Source organism: Cavia porcellus, unplaced genomic scaffold, assembly GCF_034190915.1.
Source record: "Cavia porcellus strain 051 isolate PalLab524CR breed Dunkin Hartley unplaced genomic scaffold, mCavPor4.1 scaffold_1, whole genome shotgun sequence".
NCBI lineage: Eukaryota > Metazoa > Chordata > Mammalia > Rodentia > Caviidae > Cavia > Cavia porcellus.
In genome coordinates, this window is record NW_026947484.1 from 117,181,970 (window position 1) to 117,194,897 (window position 12,928).

At 35.4% G+C, this 12,928-nt stretch overlaps 1 long non-coding RNA gene across 7 annotated transcripts in view; it reads left to right on the forward strand.

Annotated features, from left to right (window-relative positions):
* Positions 1 to 12,928, forward strand: part of LOC134477296 (uncharacterized) — a 212,566-nt gene that overhangs the window by 95,861 nt on the left and 103,777 nt on the right. For 3 of the 7 annotated variants that reach the window (XR_010049254.1, XR_010049259.1, XR_010049257.1), the window contains 3 exons: positions 1,044 to 1,118; positions 3,475 to 3,543; positions 4,130 to 4,731. This is a non-coding gene — a long non-coding RNA (uncharacterized LOC134477296). Of the gene's footprint in view, positions 1 to 1,043; positions 1,119 to 3,474; positions 3,544 to 4,129; positions 4,732 to 5,923; positions 6,221 to 12,928 lie in introns of those variants that run through there. The other 4 variants (XR_010049256.1, XR_010049255.1, XR_010049258.1 and 1 more) reach the window with 3 other exon arrangements.

Consider the following 12,928-nt stretch of genomic DNA (forward strand, 5'->3'; position numbering starts at 1 on the left):
GTTGGGTTCATGTAATGAGGTCCTGATTAAAAAATATAGAAAGGGAGGAGATGTAGGGAGTGGCGCGACTGCCCCGCTGCTGTCTCGCCTCTCCCTCATATGGGCACATAATGCACCTACATTAACCATAATCCTCTCCTACTCATGTCACGTACACGGACGTGAGTATGACCCATCACAGATCACCCCGTAGCCTCTTCCTGTCCCATCGGCCTGCCCTTGCCCTATAAAAGCTGCGACCACTTCCTCAATTAATGAGAGTTGATCGGACTTCCTCGACTTGTCTCCATCTCTCTGTCTCTGGCCCTGTCTCTGTTAATCCCCGTTCCTTCTCCAGGAAACTGCCCCGCTGATCCGGATTGACCCCGTGGGTCGGGTCAGAAAATGGTGCTGATTCTGGAAAGATAAGCAAGGAAAACCTTGAGAGTGGATAAGAAATAGCCTTTAAAGCTTATGTGTATTATGAATTTTTTGCCCCTGCTTTGTTGTAAGAACATTTTAAGAATTTCCATTAATTTCCTCTTTATTCAGGAAGCTATCAGAATTCAGAAGCATTGCTTCATACGAGATGGGCCCAGAGCAAGGAGGGGACTATCTAGTAGGATCCATCTTCTCTGGATCTCCAGAGATGATTTAATCCCTGACGGAAACTCTATACAAAAAAGTCTAGGAAATATGTTTCACTATGATTTCAGGAAGAGGAGGAGCAATGAGTGAATGTGTCTAAAAATATATAGGCAAATGACTGGGGCAAAGCGAATCAGCATAGATATTTTGTGCAGAGATATATGACCCTTTAGATACCAAAGGCAAGACAGCTGGCCTATTACCAATGTGTACCTTGGATGGCACCTCCAGAATGGTGGCTGATTGCACTGATTACTCCTTTCTTGCTCTCTATTTTGTAAAGATGCCATGTAACTCACTTATAATGGATATGAAGTCATTGAATAGTTTTAGCCCAGGTGTCTGTAGCTATGGTGTAATGTTGGAAAGAGTGAGTTGCCAAGTGATGCGCTCAAACTGAGTATTATTCTTTTCAGCTCAATAATGATAATACAGGACCTGAAGATTCCACTGACTGGCAAGTGTATTCATTCCTGAAAGGCATAAACCAGGTAAACTCGCTAGGGAGAGATGACAAGGTAAAAATGAACAAACTCATTTGTAAGTAAAAAAGCAATAGGCATCCTGGAGAGAGACAGAAGGAGAGGAAGTCTCATGTTCTAGCCCTTGTGTGAATACGAACAATAGCTTTAAGGAAGAGGACAAGCCAGTGTTCTTGAGATACAGTCATTAAAGTCGAGAAACCTCAAGTGCCAACTCTGATCAAATTGACAGAAGGCTGAGAGATCTCTCTCTAATCAGAATAAAAGCTCTCGTGAATGAAAATATATCATGATTTTTGATGGTTTACAATGCAGAAGATGAACTGAATGATTTAGAAAATAATGGGCAAGAAAGAGAATCCAGATGGAATCAGAACACTGACATTTTCCTGAAACAGTCATTAGTTCCCTAGTAGAAAGAGATAGGAAGACGGTGCCAAAACAGCGCTGCCCATTCCATTGTTTAGATGTTTAAATATAATTGACCAACTTAATTAATTCATATTCATCAAATATTTATTAAAAGTTCACTCTGTCAGGATAAAATGCTAATCTGGATAGACAGAGCTTATTAGCTAGAGGGAGATACTAAGTATTAATCAGAACTCCAGAAATATAGAAGAGACACCACCAGGGAGGATGTGAAGGACCTGGGGGAGCATATGAAGGAGCCCCTAATATAGGACAGGTAAAGAGGAGATGGAAGAATGAAAAACAAACCACACAAACAAAAGCCACTAAATTCAGCCAAGAATAATAAGTTGGTGTTTTTCAGAAGAGTACTTAGAATATCCCAGGCAAGAAAGTAGCAAATTACATATGCCATTTAGACTTAACTCATTCATTCATTCATCTGTCTATTCAATAATGAAATTTTAGGTACTTTTATGTGACCTAATGCTAGCAGGTTGATGTAAAATGTTGAATGGGAGAGACAGAACTTCCAGAACCTTCTTATTTATCCAGAAAAGGTAATGAAAAAAGCAATTTCAGAAAAGCATGCAAAGTTCTATGATGGGGCAGCTTTGCGAACAAGGGCTTGATGGCAAATATGCAGCAATGGCACTCAGCCCAAAACTGTTTATGGGGACAGTGGGACTGCTACAGGGGAGAAGGACAATAGACAGACCAGTAGGGATGACATTAGCCTGAAACCTAAAAAATAATCAGGCGTTAGGGAGAGAAGATGGAAGCAGTGATGTCTTAGGGTTAGGCTTAGAAAATTCCTCATCTGAGGATATGAAAGAATCTCCTTATGACTGAAAAATAAAATGGATAAAATGTTTTAAGGCTTTAAAAGCAGTGGAAAGAGATATTTATAGTGGTCAGTAAGATTATTGGATGTAAATGTGAAGACATTGATAGATTTGTATATATATATATAAATGTATATATTAATAATAATCATTTAACTGTCATTGAGAGGAAGGCATTGACAATAATAACGAGAATAACAGCACAGAAGCACACTGAGTCATTCTGCAGAACCTGGCTCCTAGTCCAGTGTTCTTTTGCTGCACTATTTCTAGAAACTTCAATTACTGTGCAATTTATAAATCATTGAAACGTTTTTCTCTCCCTCGGGGCTTCCCAGTCCATTTTCCTTCCACTTACAAAAGGGAGACAGCCATGAGCTGAGCTCCTGCCAGAGGAATGCCCGCCAGTGTGCAAAGCGGGATGACACCTTGGAGCAAGTTGCTAGAGCCAGGGCCTTCTCAGCACAGCTCCTGGGGAATGGCAGTGGCCACTTGGGTCTGGGTCCTTTTTTCTGATACACTTGTCTTTAACCTGCTTGAATTTATTTCGAGAATATTCTTGTGCTATGTGTAGTATTCTTGCTGTTTAGAGTTCTTTGCACTTAAAGGCTTATTTGTGTGGACTCATGCACATATAATCCCTGTACTCTAAGAGGTTGAGGTAGGAGGATTGAAACTTTGAGCTGAGCCTAACCAACAGGGCAATTTAGCAAGACCCTGCCTTGAAATAAAATATAAAAAAGGGTTGGGAATGTAGCTCAGTGTGAAGACCCTGGGTTCAATCTCCAATAGTAAAAAAAAAAAAAAAAAAAAAGAAAAAACCCACCTAATTTGCTTTTCAGTTCTGGGTCATTTCCATTGTGTACATACTGTACTGGATAACATATTGACATTTTAGAATGCAATTTTATGATTCTGTGAACATGCACATAGGTTTGCGTGCCACAATAAGCACATTTCTATCAGGAAAGGCAAGGTATGTGGACACCTCAGACACTGGCTAGTTGAAGAAATTCTCTAAACCTTAGTTAAATGATCTAATATGTTGCTGTGGAATTACCATAATACCTTTGGGAAAGACATTTATCTGGCTATGTTTAATTTTCTAGGGCTATAGCTTCAAGGAAAAAAAAAATGAAAGGACCCAAAGAGGATTTATTTGCTCAATACTTTCTCTGGTGAGATTTTTATTTTGTATTAAACATACATACTATATAAATTCAGTGCTTCTGCATTTTATCATAGTTTAGGAATATTTAAAATATCACTTACTATCAGCATAAGTGTGAAACTTGTTTACTGAATTTCTTCCTGAGCTGACTCCAGACACTTCCTAACTCAGAACAAATTGCACATACAAAATGAAGATAAAGTGCCAACATCCAGAGCTAGGCAAATGCATGTTGCTGTGAGTGCTATAGAAATGAAGGAAGAGCGCTGGGCTTACAGTAAGAAAAACTGGGTTTGCAACCCAACTTTTCTAATTAGTAGCAATGGGACCCTAAATAAATCTAAGGCTTGCTTTTCTCATACTTCTGGGACAATGGATTCATGCCTTATTTCTTTTTATATCCCTCCATTTATGAATTCACTCACTTATTAAACAAGCACTTACTGAATGCCTGCTATGGGGAGACATTTTGCTGCATAGCCCTAACAGATCTCTGTACAAGCCAAATGAGATGATCACACCAGGCACTGCCACTGATCAAGTGCACCCTAGGTGCTGTGGTCTTTACCTTATCATCTCCATTGCACATGCAGGATGAACTGTCAGCATGGATTTACGTGTGTTCTAAGGCGGTGCTCTCAAAGTCTGTTGTGGGAAATTCTGACCCTCTGGGTACATACGAGGTAAGTGAGAAACTCAGCCAATGTTAGAGGACTTGCAAGGGGCTGACTAGAGTTTGAACCAAAGTAGATCTGATTCAGAACACCCCAGCTTTCCAAGCAGGCCTGTTAGTATGAAAGATGGTTACAAATAGAAAGTTCTAAAGAAGGAGGACTATTACTTTCTGTTATTATTATTATCCATATTCATTTGTAATACTATTAAAAAAGTCCAAAACCAAAAACAAAACAGGAAATGGGCTTGCTTATGATACTGTGGGAATTCTTATTATAATGCTTCAGGTTCTTATTGTTGCAGTTTTGAAAGTCCCATTCTTTTTTCCCCTGTAGGCACATCATGCTGCTCTTTTCTTTCTGTCTGTAGATCATGGCTGGGCTGTCAGTAGCACATTAAAAAAAAAAAAAAAAAACTAATAAAAAAATCCCCTGAAATAATTTCAGGAAGAATCACTGTGTCAAGAGGTTGTGTACATCCTTGATGATGAAAATGCCAATTTCTTATAAAAAGTCATAACTCTACATTTTAAAAGGTTGAATGTAATGTTATTTAACTAATTTCATGTGACTACCTTTAGGTCACTGAAAAAAGCCCAAATATAAGAATAGTCTCTGGTATCTGGTAACATTTTCATGTGATTCAAGAATAGCTAAATTTTAATTCATTTTAACCTCTTGCCTTTTGGTATTTGGCTCTTTTGATGGTGTCTGTCCACTGTGAGATTTGTTAGGAAAGAATTTGTCAGTTTAATCAGGAATCTGTTTTTATTACATCTTTGGCAGCTAAAGGGGATCCCAAGGTTTTGACACAAAGAACATATACTATTTAAAAAGATTTGTTGAAAATTTTGTTCCAGTGTAACATAGCAAACTATTCATAGGTGTATTTTAACAAAACAGAATATTATTGTACCCCAAAAACTTTACTAATGCCTTCTTTCAAGTAAGCTATATCCACATGTAACTGCTATTCTGATTTCTACTGTAATAGTGTAATCTCCACTTTTGGATTTTTTTAATAAATGAAAATAAAATTCTATAATATGTCACTTATTGTGTCTGGTTTCATTCTTTCAACATTATGTTTATGGAGTTCATTTACTCTGTTCTGCGTAGCAGAAGTTTGTTCTTCCTTATAGCTATATAATGTCTCGTAAGGAATGAGTCTACCACAGTTTATTTCGCATTCAATCTATTTGTGTAGGTATTTGGATTGTTTCCAATTTGTGGTGGTTAAAATTATTGATGCCTTGAAATACCTGTGCATAAGCTTTTCTCTTGAGTATATACTGAAGGGTGAAATTGCTAGATATAAATATTTTAGGCCTTAGTAGATACTGCAACATTTTCAGAATGCTTGTGCACTTGTAAAAATTCTACCAGCAATATATAGACTTTCTGTTGTACTGTACCCTCAGTGGACTTTTTAATATTAGCCATTCTGATGTGTAGCAATGTCATTACAATTTAAATTTATATTTCCCTAATTAATGAGGTTAAATACTTCCTTATATTTTTACTGGCTATTTGTATGTTTTCCCTTGTGATATGCTTTTCAGTACTTGAAAACAATGTTGCCTAAGATGTCTGTGTCCTAATTTCCAGACGTGTGACTATGTTGTGTTACACGGCAAAGGGAAGTTAGGATTGCATGTGAAATGAAGGTTCATAATCAACAGAACTTAATGCAGATTATCCTGTGTTATATAGGTGAGCCTATTCTAATCAAAGGGTTCTAAGAGTTGGAGAGGAAATTAGAAGAGAGAACCAGGGCTGGCAGCATAAGAAGGACCTAGCTCAGTATTGCTGGGATAGAAGACAGAGGACCAGTCCTTGAGCCAAGGAAGCCATCCTGCTCTTTAAAGCTGGGAAAGACACGGTGACCAATTTCACCCTGAAACTCCACCAGGAGCACAGCCACGCTCTCACATCTTAGCATCAGTGAAGTAATGCCGACTTTCAGGCTACAGACCCATAACACAATAAATTTCCTTTGTTTTTACAAAAGGAAGCTGAAACATGTTTTTGTCTTTTGCTCATATTTATCTTGGGTTGGCCTTTTTGCTTTGCAAATTCTTGCTATATTGTGGATGTGAAAGCTTTTTGGGTTTGTTTAGTATTTTGCATTCATCTTATTTTTTGATCCTCACTTAACTGAGGGATAATTGACAACATTATATATGTAAAAAGTATAAATATATTATAAATTGTGAAATAATTTCCACAATCAAGATAGATAAATTCCATGACTGTTTTCTGTGTCCATTATGAGAACATTTAAGATCCACTCTCAGAAAACTTCAAGTATACAATACGGTACTGTTAACTGCAGTCACTGTGCTGTGGATTAGATTTCCAAAACTTATTTACCTTATTCTAAGAATGTGTAACATCTTCCCATTCTTGTCCCCCACCCTCATGCTGCCTGCAGCCACTACTCTGTTTCTATGAAGCTGACTTTTTTACATTTCACATGTATTTGCAAGATCATAGACTATTTGTTTTTGTCTGCATCATTTCACTCAGCAAGTTTCTTCAGGTTTTATCCATATTTTTGCAAATAACAAGATTTGTCTTCTTCCTCTGACATTTTCTTTATTCATTTATCTGTCATTTATCTGGACACTTAGGTCCTTTCCATGTCTTTGCTATTGTGAATAATGTTGCAGTGAACATGGGAATGCAGATAACTTCAATGAACTGATCGGGTTTCACTACAGTCCTATTTTTACATTTCTGAGGATGTTTCACAGTTTTCCATAATGACTATGACAATTTACATTCCCAAAAGCAGTACACAAGAATTCTACATCCTAACTAGCATTTGTTGCTGTCTCTTGTATTTCTTTTTCCGGTGCTGGGGATTGGAGTCAGGGCCTCACATGTGTTGGTCAAGTGTTCTCCTGCTGAGTCTTTTTTAGTAGTCATCATTAATACTTGTGAGGAAATGTCTTATTGTGCTTTTGACTCGTATTTTCTTGATTTCTGATGTTGAGCAACTTTTCATGTTCTGTTGGTCACTTATATGTCTTCTTTGGAAAACTGTTTATTCAGGGCCTTTATCTATTTTTTAAATCAGATTATTTGTTTTTTAATATTTGAATTATATGAGTTCTTAATATACTTTGGATGTTAATCCCATATCAGATAGTTTGCAAATATTTTCTTCCATTCCATAGTCCCCCCCCTTGCTCATTCAATCATTCACTTGGCTGTGTAGAAACTTGTTAGAATGATGTAGTCCCACTTGTTTATTTTTCTCTTTGTTGCTTGGCTTTTGACATAAAAATTATTTCCAATACCAATGTCTAGGAGTTTTATTTTTTGTTGCTTTGTTTCTGACCACCATGTTAGATAAAGTTCAATTTCACTCTTGCATGTGGGTATTTTGTTTTAACAGTGTTTATTGAAAAGACTGTGCTTTTTCCATTATGTTGTCTTGTTAAATTGTTGATTTATATACATGGATTTATTTCTGGAATCTTGATTCTGTTCCTTCGGTTTGTTTGAATGGCAGTATCAACCTGTTTTAGCTATTCTAGCTTTGCAGTATAATTTGAAATTAGTAAACAGGTTGCCTGCTGCTTTGTTCTTACTCTGGGTTGATTTGGTCTTTGTGATCTTTTGTGTTTTCATGTGTCCATATCATAAGAGAGATTTACATCCTTTTCTTTTCTTGTAACTTTCTTGTTGAGCTTTGGTAACAAAGTTTTGCTGGCTAAATTAGAAATTTGGGGTGTAGTCTCACAATTGTAAGATGACTGTTCCATATTTCTTAAATTTAGATGGACCACCAATAAAATCATATGGGTTCAGTTTTCTTTCTGATAATTTTTGTTGAAGAATTTAAGTTTTTAATAGTAGGATCATAAACTTTTCTATTTTTCATATCAGTTTTGATAAGCTGCATTTTTCAAGGAAAATGTCTTTAAATTATCAAATTAATTTTCACAAAGTTATTCATAATGTCTTCCTTGAAAAATATTTGTGAACTATGGAGTCATGTGCTTTTTTATTTTCAAATTTAATAGCATTTGCCTTTAAAAAAGAAAAAAACAACAGTGAGCTTTGCTAAAAGTTTGTGAATTTTAAACTTTTGGCTTTGATGATTTTCCCTACTATCTGTGGGTTTTGTTTCACTAATTTATTTTTCTTGACTTTGCAGTATTTTTCTGCCTTCTAATTTGTTTGCATTTGAATTGCTATTATTTTTTAAAAAGAATTTCAATAAATTATTATTTTAGCCTTTCTTTTCTGATATTTGCATTTTAAGTTTTAAAATACTCTTTAAAGAATATTTTTCTACAAAACACAAGTTTTGATTTTTTGTTTCACTCTTAAATTTTAAAAAAAATTTCCATTTTGACTTCTTTCACCCATGAGCCTGTTTAGAAGTATGTTGCCTAATTTCCATGTGTGAGATTTTCTAGTTGTCTTGTTATTGATTCTAGATGAATTCCACATACAGTACCTACTCTTTTTGTTTCATTCCTTTGAAATGTGTTGAGATATACTTTTTAACCAAGTATATTATCAATTTTGGTAAATGTTCATGTTGTACTAAAATGATATGCATTCTATAATTATTGTAAGCAGCATTCTACATATGTCAAATAAGCCTAATTTCTTTAAAATATTGTTAAAATCTTCTTATTCTTTGTAATATTTTAATATCTGCTTGTTTAATCAAATACTGAAAACAATGTGTTAACGTGTAATGATCATAGATTTATCAAGTTCTTTTAATGTTGTTAGGTTTTATTTAGATTTTTCAGATTATAATAAGTACATGTTTACATAATTATTTTCTTTTCCTTGTGTATTAATCATTTAGCAATACAAAGTGTCCTTTTTTATCTTGGCAAATACTCTTTTTTTTTTTTTTTTTTTTTTGTGTCTCTTTATCAGTACCAGGGATTGAACTCAGGACTGCCTGGTTGTAAGGCAGGCACTTATGCCGCTGAGCTAAACCCCCAGCCCCGTACCTTTTTATCTTTAATGATGCTCTTTATTTTAAAATTTGCTTTGTTTCATATTAGTTTTGAGATACTCACTTTCTTTGGTTAACACTTGTATGGTATATTGGTACCCTTGCGTATGGTCTCACATTTTTTTTTTTTTTTCTTTTTAGTACTGGGGATTGAACTCATGACCTTGTGCTTACCAGGCAAGTGCTTGAGGGCTGAGCTAAGTCCTCAGCCCCTGGTCTCACATTTTCTTGGCCTTTCAAATGATTTTAGGTATTGTTTCTGATTCTAGAAATAATCATATGGAAATAAAATGTAGAACTTTCTTCTAACAAAAATTTGAGTCTGCCCAGCAACTGATCTCATTTCCTGATCTCAACAGTATAACACTATTAGTAATCAATATAACTTGTACAGTTACTAAACTTGAAGACTAAGATAAACAAGCAGCAAACCAAAACTCAATTTACATACAACAGGGAAAATGTCAGGCTGGTTTAGGTCTTCCTCTATGTATTGAATGTTAGAAAGCAGTATCTGGAGCATTCTTGGGGAATGTTTGTCCCAGTCATTTCTGCATGATCAGACTGTCTTCAAATCATAACAAACATGTCTGTGTGTAAAAACATTAGTGTCTTGTTTATTTTTCTCTCGTTGCTGGGACAAAATACCTAGCACTCAACATGAAGGAAGGAAAGGTTTATTTAGCTCACTGTTTGTGAAGGTTTCAGTCCATAGTCAGCTGGTTCTGAGGCAGGGTGGCATAGCACCACAGCAACACTTCAAGGCAGCAGCCAGCAAAAGTAGCTAGAGCAAAGAAAGGGGCGAACAAGCCTTTTCTACTCCCTTATACCGTAAGCAGGCTGACCCTCCCCTCAACCCACAGGGCAGGTGTAGCACCTCTGTGATTTCCTCTTGTATATGTTCAGGATATTTACAAAGTATGAACTCTGGCTCTCTGCTGAGTCTCTTTGTTAAATTTCTAAACTTCTCAAGTTGACACAGCGCATCAATTATAACAATTAGGAACACAGGTCTTATAAAAAATAAACAAAGTAGGGCTGGATAATATATTCCAATCAACCAAAACAGAAATCAAAATAAAAAATTTTGAAATATAAAAATATTAGTGATGAGCATTTCATTCATCTAAATATGAAACTAAAATTTTAACCCAGTCTCTATTAATTGAGTGTACATATTATAAACCTTAACTTTATGCAGATAAAGCGAGAGTGAACAGAAGTGGAAGAATGTATAAGTGTTCTTATTTTATGCCTAGTTTTAGTAAGAACCAATAGAGTCTGTCTAAAACTAAAATACTTAGCTTTAATAATGTTTTTAACAGTTAAAATAATGATTTTAATTAAGAGACACTTTAAAAAATAAATTTGCTTGTGTTGACGGAACATCTGAAATTAAACAATTTCATTTTCATTTATTAGTTAATTCAAGTATAATAAAAACTATTACTATATGTACAAGCAATGAGGGGGCAAACAGTGATCTCTAGCTGTTAACTATAGTTACTTGGGAATGGTTAGTTTTTCGTGATTATTTTTAACTTTTGTATTCTTCTTTTTCTTATTTCCAACTTTTACTTTTCTTATAATAAACATGTATCAATTTTACAAAATCTTTAAAGTCATTTTCTAAAAAAAAAAATGTCAAAGGCAGTGATAGAGCCATCTTTAGCTAGAAGAATTTTTCTCACCTTTTTCCAAATCACTTTCACAGAGAAACTTTATATTTTATCTTAAAAGAAGCCACGGATTGAATTATTCTTTGTCATGGTGAGCCTAATGTGATCAATTTTTATTTAGGTTTCACTAATGAAGAGTGAATTCTTTTTCTCTGTGACTCCTAGCATTCACTATCACTCAGTGTAACCTTTCATATCTCAGGCTCCCCGTTTCAAGTCAGGTCTGTCATCTCTTCTTCTTAGATCTAGAAACAGACAGTGTCACTGAAAGGACACTCTCTGAGGAGCAGGATGGTGGTGGGGTGCTACTACTGGTTTGAAAGCTCGTCAGATTGACAGCCATTCTGCCATCTAATATAGCAGAGAGTCAAACAATTAAAATGCAGAGCGTCCTATTTTATGTTGGAAGATAGGGAAGACAGGAAACATTGGCTCACAGTTACTGAGCACCTGATGTATGCAGACATGGTCACAAGAACCCTGAGAGGTTTGTGTTACTAATCCCCTTATGCATACCAAGGAAGCAGGAACTTGGAGAGGTGAGATGAATCATCTGTGGCACTGTGGCCAGCCAGGAAGACACCAACACTGAAACCTGTGCCCTGCTGGGTCCTTCTCTCTGTTTCTGTTACTACAGAGAAAATGTTTCTACAATCTTTCCCTTTTCCATGTGTCTGTTCCTTGTATTGTAATTATTTCTATAAGCTTTTTTCCTCTTAATTTGCAATTTTGTTTATTGCACTTTTAAACATTCTTAAAAGTTTTATCTTTGATGCAGATAGCAAATGTTTTGCTCCAAACTCTATGGAAGAATTACTACCAACACAATAGAAGCAGTTAGATCTGGCTAGAATTGAAATTCAATGGCAAAATGAATTCAAACCCACAAAGAGTTAATAACTCTAGCACTAATTAAGTGTAGTCTTCTAGGGGGGAAAAAGCCTGCTTTATTCTGGCAAAAAGCCTGTAAAAAAGGGACGATCTGTCACAGACTCATGAAACACAGTAATTAAGGTCTGAAACGCTTCCCAATCAAAGAGCAGGACGAGTTTACTCTGAGTTAACTGTTTAAAGAGCATCCCTTGTGAAATGGCATTGCCACTGTGTGTTTTTTAATTGAATTGATTTAATTTCTTACTGTTTGCTTCTAAGTAGGAATTAAAGCCTCCATTAGGAATTGCTAATGTTGCCCATTCTGGACCCAGGACAGAGAATAAGGAAGGACTAGGGTAGTGTGCATCTTGTATATACTGTAGGCAGAGCCTGATCACAGAGCTAATTTTGCAACAGGCAGGAATAATGAACAATTAATGAACTCACATCTTGCTTGCACGTCTAATTTTTAAACTGATCATTTATATTCTCCAAGTAAGATATTAGGCTTTCACAGAAGTGTTAAAATGCATAAGTAAATGACAATATGCATTTTGTTCCAAAAGTAAGCTTATATTTCATGTATTTCATTTCCTGGTGGAGACTCAGTTGGCCAACACATTTGTGTAATGACACCTGTAACTCACACATGGTAATTTAACTCAGTAACAGTTGATTTCCCTTTATAATAAAGTAATCACCTAAAGTCTGCTTCGTGCATTGGTTCATTGTCTTTCTTACTGCCAGTTTTAACCAGTATTTAAGCTTCATCTAGGATATCTAGTTTGGTTAAAAAGCATAGCAAATGAACAAAAATGTTGAAATAGTCACTTTCTTTTTACCATAATGTGAGGATTGCATTTTTTCAGCCCAGGAGATTCTTAAAAAAATCTATTCACCATGCAGAATTTATTCCATATTCCTTCTATCAAGAGAGACATTTGATAGTTACATCTAATGTAACCCAGGAATAGGATATTTTTATTCATTCTTTAAAATAATCAACTATATCAGTTTCTGATATATATAATTGCTAATATCCATTCAGTTTTTTGAGGAACTAAGCCATTTTGAAGTTTGTCTTTTTAAGTTATCTCAATGGCCCTGTAAGGAATGTATAATGATTATCTCATTTTTAAACATCAGGGATCTAAATTAGGTGTAATAATTTGC